A 15,021-nucleotide genomic window follows, 5' to 3' on the forward strand; every position below is an offset into this window, starting at 1 on the left:
GGCCTAACCAATGTCCTGTACAGCCGCAACATGACCTCCCAACTCCTGTACTCAATACTCTGACCAATAAAGGAAAGCATACCAAATGCCTTCTTCATTATCCTATCTACCTGCAACTCCACTTTCAAGGAGCTATGAACCTGCACTCCAAGGTCTCTTTGTTCAGCAACACTCCCTAGGACCTTACCATGAAGTGTATAAGTCCTGCTAAGACTTGCTTTCCCAAAATGCAGCACCTCACATTTATCTGAATTAAACTCCATCTGCCACTTCTCAGCCCATTGGCCCATCTGGTCCAAATCCTGTTGTAATCTGAGGTGACCCTCTTCGCTGTCCACTATACCTCCAATTTTGGTGTCATCTGCAAACTTACTAACTGGACCCCTTATGCTCACATCCAAATCATTTATATAAATAACAAAAAGTAGAGGACCCAGCACCGATCCTTGTGGCACTCCACTGGTCACAAGCCTCCAGTCTGAAAAACAACCCTCAACTACCACCCTCTGTCCTCTACCTTTGAGCCAGTTCTGTATCCAAATGGCCAGTTCCCTCTGTATTCCATGAAATATAACCTTGCTAATCAATCTCCCATGGGAAACCTTGTCGAACGCCTTACTGAAGTCCATATAGATCACATCTACCGCTCTGCACTCATCAATGCTCTTTGTTACTTCTTCAAAAAACCCAATCAAGTTTGTGAGACATGATTTCCCACGCACAAAGCCATGTTGACTATCCATAATCAGTCCTTGCCTTTACAAATACATGTACACCCTGTCCCTCAGGATTCCCTCCAACAACTTGCTCACCACTGACGTCAGGCTCACCGGTCTATAGTTCCCTGGCTTGTCCTTACCATCCTTTTTAAACAGTGGCACCATGTTTGTCAACCTCCAATCTTACAGCACCTCACCTGTGACTATTGATGATACAAATATCTCAGCAAGAGGCCCAGCAATCACTTCTCTAGCTTCCCACAGAGTTCTAGGGTACACCTGATCAGGTCCTGGGGATTTATCACTTTTACATGTTTCACAACATCCAACTCTTCCTCCTCTGTAATATGAACATTTTGCAAGATGTCACCATCTATTTCCTGACATTCTATATCTTCAACGCCCTTTTCCACAGTAAACACTGACACAAACCTCTTCTCCCTTTGCTTCTATTAATTGCATTTGCAATTCTCCTTTGAATCATCTATTTCCAGTCTTGTTCTCAACTCTATTGTTGTACGACATCTGTAATCAACACACTTTTTCTTTTTCATAATCATATTTCTTTCACCAGCAAATGTCCTCTGGATTTGTTTGCCCGATCTTTTCCATTTGTGGGAATATGCATGGATTGTGTTTGAACAAACCTTATTTTAAAACGTAGCCAAAGTGTTCAGTTACAGTTTTGCCAACTAATCTTTAATTCCAATTTATCTGCACAAAATTAATTCCTACTGCACTGGAATTCGTGTTATCCCAGTAAATTGTTTTATCTCTAAATTATTCCTTATTATTTTCCATAGCCAACCTTATAATCCAATGATTATTGTTCCCTAAATATTCCCCCATTGGCACTTTATCTATTTGGCCCATCTCATACCTGACAACCAGGCCCAGTATTGTCTCCTTTCTTGTATTCTATTGAACACACTCAAGGAACTTGTCTCCTCTCTGCCCTTTACACAACTGCAATCTACAATTGGATAAATAAAATCCTTTACTAAGTACTCCTCTAAATTCTTACACTTCTCTTCAGTTTCATTGTAAATTCATCCCTTTGCATCTTTTTCCCTGATTGGTAACCTATAGACACCTGATCAGGTCCTAGGGATTTATCCCACCTTTAACCGTTTCAAGACATCCAACACTTCCTCCTCTGTAATCTGGACATTTTGCAAGATGTCACCATCTATTTCCCTACAGTCTATATCTTCCATATCCTTTTCCACAGTAAATACTGATGCAAAATACTCATTTAGTATCTCCCCCGTTTTCTGCGGCTCCACACAAAGGCCGCCTTGCTGATCTTTGAGGGGCCCTAATTTCTCTCTAGTTACCCTTTTGTCCTTAATGTATTTGTAAAACCTCTTGGATTCTCCTTAATACTATTTGCCAAAGCTATCTCATGTCCCCTTTTTTCCCTCCTGATTTCTCTCTTAAGTATGCTCCTACTTCCTTTATACTCTCCTAAGGATTCACTCGATCTATCCTGTCTCTACCTTACATATGCTTTCTTCTTTTTCTTAACCAAAACCTCAATTTCTTTAGTCATCCAGCATTCCCTATAATACCTACTAGCCTTTCCTTTCACCCTGACAGGAATATACTTTCTCTAGGTTCTTGTTATCTCATGTCTGAAGGCTTCCCTTTTTCCAGCCATCCTTTTACCTGCAAACATCTGCCCCCAATCAGCTTTCAAAAGTTCTCAGAGTAGCATCTGAATTTATTGGCACCAGTTGCTGGCTGGTTTCACTCATGTCAAACATGGGAGTTTTAATGAGCTCTTCACTGGTGCATCACAGCTGAGCCCGATCCTATCCCCATCTGACAAAATCAAGCACCATGCAGCAATGCTACCAGAGTGTGATCAGGAGAAAGAACATTTGCTGATATTTCCCATGCCCTAACTGATGGATATATAGAAATATTATGTCAAGGTAGCAGAAGGATTTAAATAAAGATCCACATATTAATATTCACAGTGACTACACTAGACCCTGAATGCTACAGAGAACTGAGTTATCTTGCAATATCTAGTATGTATATTCATAATGTAAGGCAGTTGTGCATTTGTACAACAACTCAAATTTAAATGACCTTCCGTAGCTACAGCATACACATAGAATGTAATAATGTCTGCATTTCTGCTTCATAATTAAACTGATAAAATATACAATGCACTGCAGCTCCTGGGGAACTTCAATCTAGTCTTACTGTACCTAGTGTAAGCAGTCAATATGATACTCCTGAAGAGTCCTTGACATGTGAGCTTAATTGGTTTTCATACCTCATATGTAGTACATGTAAGAGCTTGTGTTTTATTGTCTCATTGACTTGACTTAACAAAGATTATTAACCGTACATTTCAGAGTCTCTTAGGTCAAGGATGTATGGTAATATCCTCTAATAACACTACATAAGGGCAACAACAATGTATAACAATATTTCAAAGTACTTTGACATTGTCATACTCCTCAGGCAGTTGCACACATATCACTTTGCCTTCTGACTCTCGGAAAGCTATCGGATTTCTATTTGTTAACTTTCTGACCCAAAGCTTTCTTAGTTCTGGACTGCATTTTGTAATTAAGCAAGAAGTGGAACAAAATAATTTCTTTGAACAATGACTGTGGTCACCCATAATTTCAGTACAGGGAAGTGCTCTTAAGAATGCATTCATTGCTGCTTTTTGAAGTTTTGTAATCTAGAATATATGCCTAAAAATGTGGCGGAAGCCGATTTAACAGTAACATTTGAAAGGGAATTGAGTAAATGTTGAAGGGAAGACATTTACAGGGCTGTAAGAAAATAACTGGGAAGTGGGATAAATTGGTAATTCTACTGAAGAGCTGACAGAGGCACAATGGACTTAAATAATCGATTTGTGTGCTGTAACATTATAATATTTCAACAAGGGAACTGGGATCTGGGGTATAATGTCCCATCTTATCTCCACATAGAGCAATTAAAATATTTGATTCAGTTCTGTTATACAACTCCTCCTCAATCACCATCATCTCTGAAACTCTCTGGCCACATTCTGAAAATAATCCTTCAGCAAGAAGCTGGTAAGAGAGACATTAACAACACAACAGACTGGGGATAGAGAAAAAGCCAGGCACAGTGAAAAAGTACAGGAGAACAAGGCAAGGGAGGATCTGTAGGGAGCAAGTAAAGGCTCCAGGAGTATACTTAAATATCCTAAAGGGAAAGAGAAAAACATGTAATGAAAATGGTACAAAGGCCAAGAAAGGAAGGCAAGGGAATATACTCCATGAAGCACAACTGCAAGGCATTAAAAACGGCTAGAAAACTAATTTATACCTGGGCTGCAGTATCAAGAAAGCATCCAAATTTATTTTGGATTGTAAAACGAAAACTTTGGCAAAAAATCTAACAGTCAGAGGAAATATAAGATTTACAAGGACCCTGCAGGACTCCGTAATTAAATTGTAATTTCAGTGGGAAGATGTATAAAGGCTGTAGTCTGAGAACTTTATTTAAAAATTTCTGCAGAAGGAAGCACCTTCAGTTTTGGACCATGAAACACACAACAAAATGTCTGTTTTTGCCCTGACAGAAAGCTCCGTCTTGGCAGTGGAAAGTAGGAATATGCAGGAAGCCACCATTTTGAACATTAATAGGTGAAAAAACTAAGAAAGGCAGTACTACAAGTAAAGAATGTAACAGTTTGGAAACAGTCATTAAGAATGGTCAGTTTAATATATTTAAAGCTCTATTTGAAAGCTTTAATGCAGTATTGATGTTGTGCAGAATTTAAAAATACAGGCAAACAGAGAAAGAACTGCAACTTTGCTATTACATAAAGTTTAAAAGACTTCACAGCAACAGGATTCAAAAGTAACAGATAGTATGACTCAGGGTCAGCATCTAAGAGCAGCAGCAATGCCTTACAAAGACAGACAATAGCTGGTCACAATAAAAGAATAGCATTGTTTGTCGAACTACAGGTCACTTTTGGAGAAATAGGGCACAGGGAAATATTATCAGGGCATGAATGACATGGTCTATGGTGAGAGATATGACAGAACCAGGTGCTAATTATGACAAGATCCATTTCAACATCGAGATCTAGTTGGTCTTTCTCTTATGCTTTTCACAAGTGGTGAGGTGAGAGTCTCATTAGGCAGTGGCGAGTTGCCAATTGACAAGTATTGATGCTTATAATACTTTAACAACCTAATTCATCTCATTAATATATAGCATCCCATCCTACCAAAGTTGTTAAGCAAGCACCAAGCATGCCAAGTAATATAAGCATCAGGAAAACACAGCAAGCAAACCTGCCAAGCATCTGTTGAATTCAACTCTCATTTTGTCCAACCATCCTCTATGTTGGAAACTGGGCACAAATATTTCAGGGCATCCTCCTTGGGCATGAGCCATATGCATTCCATGCCCACAAACATTGCATCTGACATGTAACAACCTCTATCAACTCTCATGGCACATTTCAGATCGATTCACAGGATTTTGTTTTGCATTTCAATGTTACACCTCTCCTCATACATCAGTCCTGCCATCCCAGGAATCACTCTGGTAAATCTATAACAAGAACATCTTTTTTAGAAAAGGAGATAAAAAGTGCGCACAATGTTCTAGGTGTGATCTTACCAAGGCCCTGTATGATTGCAGCAAGACATCCCTGCTCTGTACTCATGTCCTCTTGCAATGAAGCCAGTATAAATTTCCCTTCTTGACTGCCTGCTGTGCTTACATGCTTACCTTCAGTGACCAGTGTACAGACACCCAGATCCCATTGCAAACGCCCCTTTCTCAATTTATAGCGTGACAATACTAGGGTTTGAAGAGCTGTATTTTAAATGAAGAGAGGTTGTTACAAAGAAACAAAGGTGCCAAGTGTTCTGTTCCAAGCCAAGAAAGTAAATAGCTTGTGAGACCTTGTTTTGTTTTTACAAATGAGAACAATAGAAGCAGCATGAATGGGTGGAGTCATGCTCCCACAGAACCAGGATGTTAGTTTAACTTTCAGTTGCTGGAAGGTTTTGAAGCTGGTTCTGGAAGCTGCTACATCTTTTCCTCTGTTACAGCTAAATGCTGGAGTTCTCTCTTCCTGCTGCCAGAAACGCTTGTGAGACAATACATTTTACTAGCTTTGCCTTTGCCAAGGGTGTGTTTATAAGATGTTACTATATTGAAATAGTTGTGGTTTAGTAGTTAAATAATCCATTATTCCATTAAGTTTTCCAATAGAGTTAAAATTAAACAAATTCTCCTTTCTTTTGTTTGTACTTTAATGGTAGAATAAGAATAAGGTGTTTTTTGCTTAAGCTGAATAGTGTAACCAATCGAATTACATCTGGAACATGGCACCTTATAATTCCCTTTAAATAAGAAAAAGTTAAGGTATCAGCGATCACCTTGATATATTTGAAGGATGTTTGGTCTGGTCCGTAGCAACAGATAATCTGCCTTCCTGTTTTTGCTCCCAAAATGGATAATCTTACGTTTTTCCACTTGTGCTGTGTCTGCCATGCAATTGCCCATTCACTCAGCTTGCCCAACTCACAAGCATCTCTGCATCCTCCTCATAGCTCACTCTCGTACCCACCTTTGTGTCATCTCCAAATTTGGAACCTTGGATTATTGTGAAATAAATCATCCTGGGATGTGTTTAACAGCAATGCCTGGAAGCAAGGCCACAAAGAACATTAAATGTTTATTAACTATAGTAGAATTAGGTACAAGAATACATGAGCACATGTCTCCATTTGGAACCATCTCTCTCGAAATTCTGATGGCATTTTGTTTTACCTCATTGATCATGTACACTAGCTGTTTGCACTGCCTGAGAGTGTGGTTGAAGTATGGTTAACTGAGACATTCAGGAGGGACTTAGACAATTACCTGAAAAGGTAGAATGTGCAGAGGTACAGGGAGAAAGCTGGGAAATGGCACTGACGAACTGCTGAAAACACATCTGGCCAATGATCTGCTTATGTGTTAGAACAATTCAGTGTTTCTGTGCACAATCCCAGGTATTTGGAGAAGACTGTGGTCTGGTGGTAAGACTATGTTTTAATGACAGTTCAAAACATTTTGATGAGAGGACAACTCCATGTTGAAAAGCTCTCTCTTGTCACTGACCCACCTATCAGTTTACAGTTCCACTAAACCTGGAATGTCTTGGATTGTCCCCTTAGCTTTGGAGATGTGGTGAAATTGTGGTTGAACATTTCAGCTTTGTTAGTTATATAATTATCATTGCATCATAGAATTCCTGTAGTGTGGAAACAGGCCATTCAGCCCAACGGGTCCATAGCAACCCTCCGAAGAGCAACCCACCGAAACCCACTCCCCTACCCCACCACTCTACATTTACCCCTAACTGATGCACCTAACCTATACCTCCCCAAACCCTATGGGCAATTTAGCAAGGCTAATTCACCTGACCTGCACATCTTTGGATTGTGAGAGGAAACTGTAGCACCTGAAGGAAGCCCATACAGACACGGGGAGAATGTGCAAACTCCACACAGACAGTAGCCTGAGGATGGAATTGAACCTGTGTCCCTGACATTGTGAGGCAGCAGTGCTAACCACTGAGCCATGGTCAGCAACAATCAGTGCTTTTGTACTTGAAAGAAATTTACAGTTTGCAGATCTATTGTAGGCTATCTGAGAACGTGGAACTGTTTAAAATTAAGCAACACAGATTTTCAATGCCTATCTCCATGTACATAATACTAAACTATGGTCATTGCCTGAGCTTTGCTATCTCCAGACTAGTCCACATGTAAGCTTTACCTCAATAGTCTGAGGCCCTAGTAACCCATTACTGAGTATTCTCAAAGCAAATATAATTTTCTCTGTGTTCCCAATGCAGGGTCATCACTCCCAAATCCTAGAAACTCATACACACATACAAATGCTTTAGAAAAAGCTCACTGACAGCATTACTAAACCTTGAACTCCTTTCCCAATATTACCATAATTAGTGATCATCTCCCACTGCAGTCATAGGACTCAGTGCCTGTCCTCATCAATGCTCCAAGGTGCTGCAATTTCCAATCCCAATTAGTATTTTCATGCTCCTATGTCCCCTATAATGCTTTCAGACCCATATATCTGCTTTGAAATGGGGCACATGCTGGTATCCTCCCCTTTGCAATGTACTGTCATGTCCACCCACCCCATCCAATGCTACACAATCTTATTCCTCCATTTATTTCTGACATACGCTAAAATGTCTTCTTTGTACTCCATATCTCAACATTCGTCCTGATATTGTGTCAACCACAGTTCAGCTGTTAGTACACTCACTTCTGAGGCATAATGCCTTGGGTTGAAGTCCCACTCCAGTACTGGAATAAAAATTCAAACTGAATGTTGGACTATCAGATATTGAGACATTAAATTGAGATCCCATCTGCTTGCTTGTTGGATATAAATAATTCCATGTCACTATTTCAAAAAAGAGTAGGAAATCCCTCTGTACTGACTGTAAATCAATATCATAAAAAACACTGTATTGTCATTAGCATATTGTTATTTGTGCAAGCTTGATGTGGGCAAATTAGCTGTCACATTTCCTACAGTTCATTCGCTGTAAAGTGCTTTGAGATGTCAGACAGATCTGAAGTGCACTGCATTAATTGTAAATCTGTTTTCTCCTTTCCTGTGCATCTGCCTGCTCTTAGTATCTGTGCTTTTAAAGACAGTACTCTCAATCCCACCAATTCTATTGTACCTGGCAATCCCTAGATTAAGAAAGCTTGTTCAGGCACCAAGCCATGTTAGGCCTGAATGACTACTCAGAATTCAAAACTACCATTCCACCTTGCAATTTTACCAAATCATAGACTGATACATCGTAATACAATCATGTATCTGAATTACCCAATGCTATCAAATCAACTACCTTCACCCACTCCTTTAAGCACCACTTAAACATCCACCTTTACTATGACAAACGTATAGTTTGTTGTCTTCAACCATTTAAATGTCAGTGGATCTGATAAGACTCTCAATGTTACATGACACAGCTTACTCCCTTCCACACTGTGAACAACATCACAGAGCTTCTGTATACATACTTGTTAAAAGCAATGAATTATAATTGGGATATGCTGGCAATGATGCCTAACACAACCAAAAAGACATTTGATCAACAATTAACTTTAGTCTGTCACTTTCAAGTGATGGTAGCTAAATATAATTAATCCTTTATCTATTTCAAGCTCACTATCTCTTTCTTTCCTTCCTTCCATTTTCCAAGAATTACAATCTGTACAATAACAACGGGCGGCATGGTGGCTGAGTGGTTAGCACTGCTGCCTCACAGCTCCAGGGACCCAGGTTCAATGCCCGCCTCGGGCAACTGTCTGTGTGGAGTTTGCACATTCTCTCTGTGCCTGCGTGGGTTTCCTCCGGGTGCTCCGGTTTCTTCCCACAGTCCAAAGACGTGCAGGTTAGGTGAATTCACCATGCTAAATAGTCCGTAGCGTTAGGTGCAGGGGTAAAATGTAGGGGAATGGATCTGGGTGCGTTGCTCTTCGGAGGGTCGGTGTGGACTTATGAGGCCGAAGGGCCTGTTTGCACACTGTAGGGAATCTAATCTAATCTAATAAGAAACTGAGAGTGAGGTATCAAACAAAGAATGCATTATCAGGATGTGGCGCAGAGTAAAACACTACCTTGTAAACCACATCCAAAACCAATACTGGTGGAGCACTGATTATACGTTAACTAGTTTAGGGAACTTGAATATGTGAAGATTGAAGCATAAGACCTCACCAACTACATTTTAAATTGTTAATTGATAACAACAAAATAATAATGGTAAATAGGGTTTGATGAATGATTAACTGGTCAAGGGACAAATGTTGGCCAGCATACCAGGAATACTTCCAGTCCTTCTTCAAAAGTGTCTCCCCCTTCAAAGACTTAACTGAATACCACATCCAAAATCTGTCACTGAAATAGTGGAACACTCAGTATGGATTGAACTGTCTGCCTAGATTATGTGTTTACTTCCCTAAAGTGGGGTTTGAATTAACAATTTTCTAATTAAGAAGTGAGAGTTCTCCTTCTGTAACAAGCCTGACACCTTGCTGAATCATAAAATATCAGAAGAAGTTGAAGCAAATCAAATCTAGCAGGGAAAATGCATTTTGAATTGAATTTATGGCCACCTGAATTCAAATAAACCTAACACTGAATTAAATAGCATAGTTATATTTTCAATACTAGATTTCACCACAAAATAAGAAATAAGTATTTCTCATGAAGTCTTATTTGCTGTAGGGAATGCAGCACTCTTTCAGTAGGCCACTGGAGTCTTAGGCTGGTTCATTAGCTAATCATGGTGGAGGGTTTGAACTCACAAGTGACTAATTGAGGTGAGAATGTGAGCCAACTGAGCCAAGTTGACACTATCCAATAAAAATAAGCTATTCATAAAAATGAAAGCAGCCTAATTTACAATAGTAAAAGGAGATTAATGAGCTATATTGGTTAGAATGGACATTTAGTTAAAAATAAGTTTCCTCTTCCGCATGCTCCTTGCACTTGTAGCAGTATAGAGGATTAGTGGAGATGAAGATTGAGACCAATACATGCTTAAAACAGAGATGACAGACATCAATATCCTAAGCAAGTTTAGGTTTGATTTTTTTGCATTATACTGGAACTAATTTTTACTCTGTGACTTTTTGAAGGAGTTGATGTAAGCTAAGTCGTGCTTGGTTTATGTAGGACGATGCGTGTAAGCCTGGGTATTGTGAGTATGACAGAGTATTCAGTGAAAGATTGATTTATAGCAAATAATGAAAAGACCATTGGATTTATGACTTCCACTTTAAGCTCCATCCATCATTTAAATCGTGACCTAGCCCAGCCCAACATACATGTTACATGACCTAGAGAATTGCTGTGTTATACGAGGTAATTTCAAGGTTCGTCAAGTTTATCAATTTAGTGCATTTTCCTGACCTATAATTTTTTTCTGTGCAGAATCTGCTAAGATCATCAAAAGTGCACGTTTACAAAGTGACTCCATAAAGAGATGTGGTTCATAATATAACAGTGAGCTCTTCTAACAAAAAAAATTGTATCATTTCAATCCTTCAAATGAAAAATGTAGCCATTTCCTCACAATAGATGTTTTATTAAATACCTGAACTGGGACCTCCAATCACAGGGTTTGATTTTATTATTTTTAGATGACTGTCAAAAATCAAACTTCATGAAACCATCACAAATTATGAATCTTGTCCACTCCATATAATGAACTAAATCTCTGAGAATCATGAATTGATCTATGAATTTAAAAGTTTCATGTCTGCATATATTATGAAAGACAAAATACTGGAGTACCAAATGTAAAACAATGGATATTTGAGAATGATTAAAGGTTGAAATTTAATCAAGGATTTGGATGATATATTCAATAACAACAAAACTGCTTGAGTGGTTAATGAACATCATCTGAACTGTGGGATTATATTACAATCTTGAATTCCCTCCTGACATTCATTACTAGTTTTGATATTTAATTTGATTTAAATTGTTTTCAATTTAAATCAGTTTAATGCAATAGGTATGTGTTGAATGTATACTGGTTGAATTATAATGCTATTCTTATTTTAAAAAAAAGTTCTTGTGATTTTCTTACTGCTAGATCCTTCAGAAACATTATTTATTGCCGAAACTTTTTGCTGTTGGATTTTGATTCTGCACTTATTTGCAAAGTCTCTTTTCAAAGATATTTGATATCCCAGCAGTGCTCTCCATCATTGATATGTTTACATGATTATAAACATTGAAGATGTTGACCTATCCTATGATGTACTGGCTCAAAACTCTCAAACGTTGTTGATTCCAACCACTTGAATAGAGAAAGGCAGCCAAAAATATTAGCTGGCAGTAACCACAATACTCTCAATTGTCCATCACTCCTGCCCCATCTCTGCAGTTTTTCTGCTGAGCTCTCAATGCAGTATAGCCATGTCATTATGATCCTGTTCATAACCACCATCATGCTGACCTCAATAGTCCTAACAGCATCAAAAGCAATAGGTATCCTCACTGTTTGAATATGCTAATAATCAAAAGTAGTGACATCAATGGCATTCAAAAATGAATGTTTTTTCCTGGGCCTAATATTTTCCTTACATGAGTGGGTTTAGAGGGATATGGGCCAAATGGACATGGTAAATAGGATGAGTTTAATTTAGGATCTCTGGATGAGTTGGACCGAGGGGTCTGTTTGTATGCTGTATACCTCTTTGACTCTATTTTTTATAAATGAATCTATTGTTGGCTATATTAAAGGTGGAAAATGTAGACTTTTGGTCTCAATTTAAGGTAAATTAAAAGTTGTTTTCTTTCTATTTATTGTATATATTTATGCCTGTCTGAAATACTACTTGAACATTTGATCCAATTGACAGGCTTTTGGAAGTAAGAAAGCCCTTAGGTTGCTGTGGAGAAAATTGGTGAGGGCCCACCCGGAACAGTTGGTTTTATTTTAAGTAGAAGTAAGTGCAAAGTAATTAGAGGAAGGCTACCAAAAACACGGTCCGCTGTATTTACAAAATAACTTAAATCTATGTGTATACAGAGGGAAAAGGGCAATTCTAGAGAGTTGGGTGGATCCAAGTAGCTCTGTAAAGAGAGGAGAAGTCCAACTATGGAATAAACATCAAGGGAGTGTCTACCTGTGTTTGATGGGCTTTGAAATGTGACTGCCAGAGACACCGATAGAGATTGTATGAGTAGGGATGTGCCATAGTCTGAGTTGTGACTTATGCACCCAGTCACAAAAGTCCATTGCAGTGAAAGCTACAGAAAAAAAGACTTGGATTAAATCTATCATGCAAGATCCTGGCCTTTCCAATATCTGGTCTTTCCAATATCTGGCCTTTCCAATATTCTTATAACTCAAACATTAGCACTTTCCTGGAAGTTGAAGTATGTTGATAAATACTGGAAACTTAACTCCAAAGTTTACTGGTACCTGAAAACCATCAAAATAACAGTTTCACCTATAAATCTTAAAATGTGGAAAGCATGTTGATTTTATTGTTTGTAGCATATAGAACTGAAAATGTGTTGCTGGAAAAGCACAGCAGGTCAGGCAGCATCCAAGGAACAGGAGAATCAACATTTCGGGCATGAGCCCTTCTTCAGGAATGTATAGTAGTGTATAGAAGCCAACTGTGAAAGTAAACATTCACTTCTAGAGCTAATGTGGTATGAAGTATGAATGGTTAAAAAGTACATTGAAATTTGAGATTTTTACAGAAACGAAAGTGGCACTTGGGTTTGCAATGTGATTGTAATGTTCATAATCCAGAAGCACAGGCTAATACTCTGACCTTTTAGAAAGAATATTTGTCATCTTTATGTAGTCTAATTTCTATGTACCACCAGATCCACAGCAATGTGGGAGGCTCTTAACTGCCTTCTGAAATGAGTTATGAAGATGTGGGTGTACTGTATCTTTAAGAGAGTAAAAGCTAGCGGTGACAACAACTCAATAAGACGTAATGTAACATGTGCTCCAGCTACTTACGTAGCTAGTTGCCTGGAAATGACAAAACAGATTTGAATTAGGCCAATCAGTTTAAATTATACCCCAAAAAGTTCCAATCAAGTTTGAATTGAGTCTATTGACAATCTTAAAAGCCAATGACACAATCCGATGCTTTGGGGTATAAGACCCAGGAAAATTGAACAGTTGGGAGGAGAACTGCCATGCCAATGACACCTGCAACTGCCCAGAAAATAGCTCTCTTAAGAGGTACCTTAATCAATCAGTGACCTGTGAAGCAGACTCCCCAAGAAAAAGAAAACTGAAGACTGCCTGGTTTTGAGATAAGGAGTGTTGTTTTGTAAATCTTAATTGGGAGTTTTATTGGATTAGTGTTATAGAAGGGAAGGTATAAGATAGGTTAGAGGAAGGAATTGTAAATAGTTGTTAGTTAATTATTCTCTGTTATACTTTAAGAAATAAAGTTGTTAATTTTACTTTAAATAGTTCTTGGCCACTTGAATTTTTACAGATTACTGCACGGAATCGATCTTTTCAGTGTTGCTGGTTTAAATTAAGCAGAAGGGTTTACCCTGTGTCATAGCAAATGAAGGAAGTGAGGGAGGAGAACTTCTTCAAGGTGGATAGCCTTGGCAGAGGCGGAGGAGAACTTCTTCAAGGTGGGCATCCTCAGATGTTGCCCGACTGGCTGTGTTCTTCCAGCACCACACTTTTTGACTGCCTTCTGAAATGGCCATGCAAACCAATCAGACCAAGTCCAAGTGAGGATGGACAACAATGCTGGCCTTGCCAACGATGCCTACATCCCATGAAATATTTTTTTAAAATGTTGGGTTTATGGTTATCAGAAGCCTGAACATTTTAATGGGTTAAAAATGCTAGTGTATAGCTAAGTTGAACTAAATGAAAAAAACTGCCCACATTTGACCAACCTGCAAGGGTATAATACCACTTCCTGATACCATTCCTTAGCATTGGAATGGGTCTAAAGCCCTCCCATGGTGTTTCATTATCTATTTTCCCCATGAGAGACAAAGGATTGATTTCTAGTTGGTCTACTTTCCTGCCAGTAAAAGAGAAGGTGTGAGTCGTGCGTAGTGCAGGAATCTTGGAACTTTTGATAAATCATGTCAGTGCAGCAGATTACTTCTCACTTGTATTGTCCTGATAAAGTGAATTGGGATGCATGACATTTCTAGGGGAAACTGTGACATTTTGGGTTTTCAAGAGTCGAACAAAACATTAATCATCAGTTTATGTACATATTGATACTAATCCAGAAAATCACATTTAATTTGCTTTGACAGTATTTAAATATAACAAGCACTATTTTTAATTAAAGTGCTCAATTATATATATATATATCACTCAACTACTTTCCACTAATTCCCATGTGTCTTCTGTGAACAGTATAGTTTGATTAGGCATAAACTCAAATGATTTATGAACAAAATTGATTTGTGAATTAGATTGTGGAACTCTCCAATCCATCCATACAAATTATGCTAAATTTGTTGTTACAGCTAGGAACAACCACCATCGTGGCTTAACAAGAGTCCTACATATGTATTTTGTGTACCTTTGAGGCTTTCAGTACAGTTAAACACACCAATCAGTCCCAATAGTGTAAATTTGCTTTCTTGGCCGATTTGATTTCTCTGTCAACATCACTAATTTTATCCAGATTCTAACATAAATAGTATAGTTGCTGTATGTTTGCCTCATATTTCTTACCCAAATGAAGTTATAAAGTGACATTTAAAG

The sequence above is a fragment of the Chiloscyllium plagiosum genome, chromosome 13 (assembly GCF_004010195.1).
Source record: "Chiloscyllium plagiosum isolate BGI_BamShark_2017 chromosome 13, ASM401019v2, whole genome shotgun sequence".
Lineage (NCBI taxonomy): Eukaryota > Metazoa > Chordata > Chondrichthyes > Orectolobiformes > Hemiscylliidae > Chiloscyllium > Chiloscyllium plagiosum.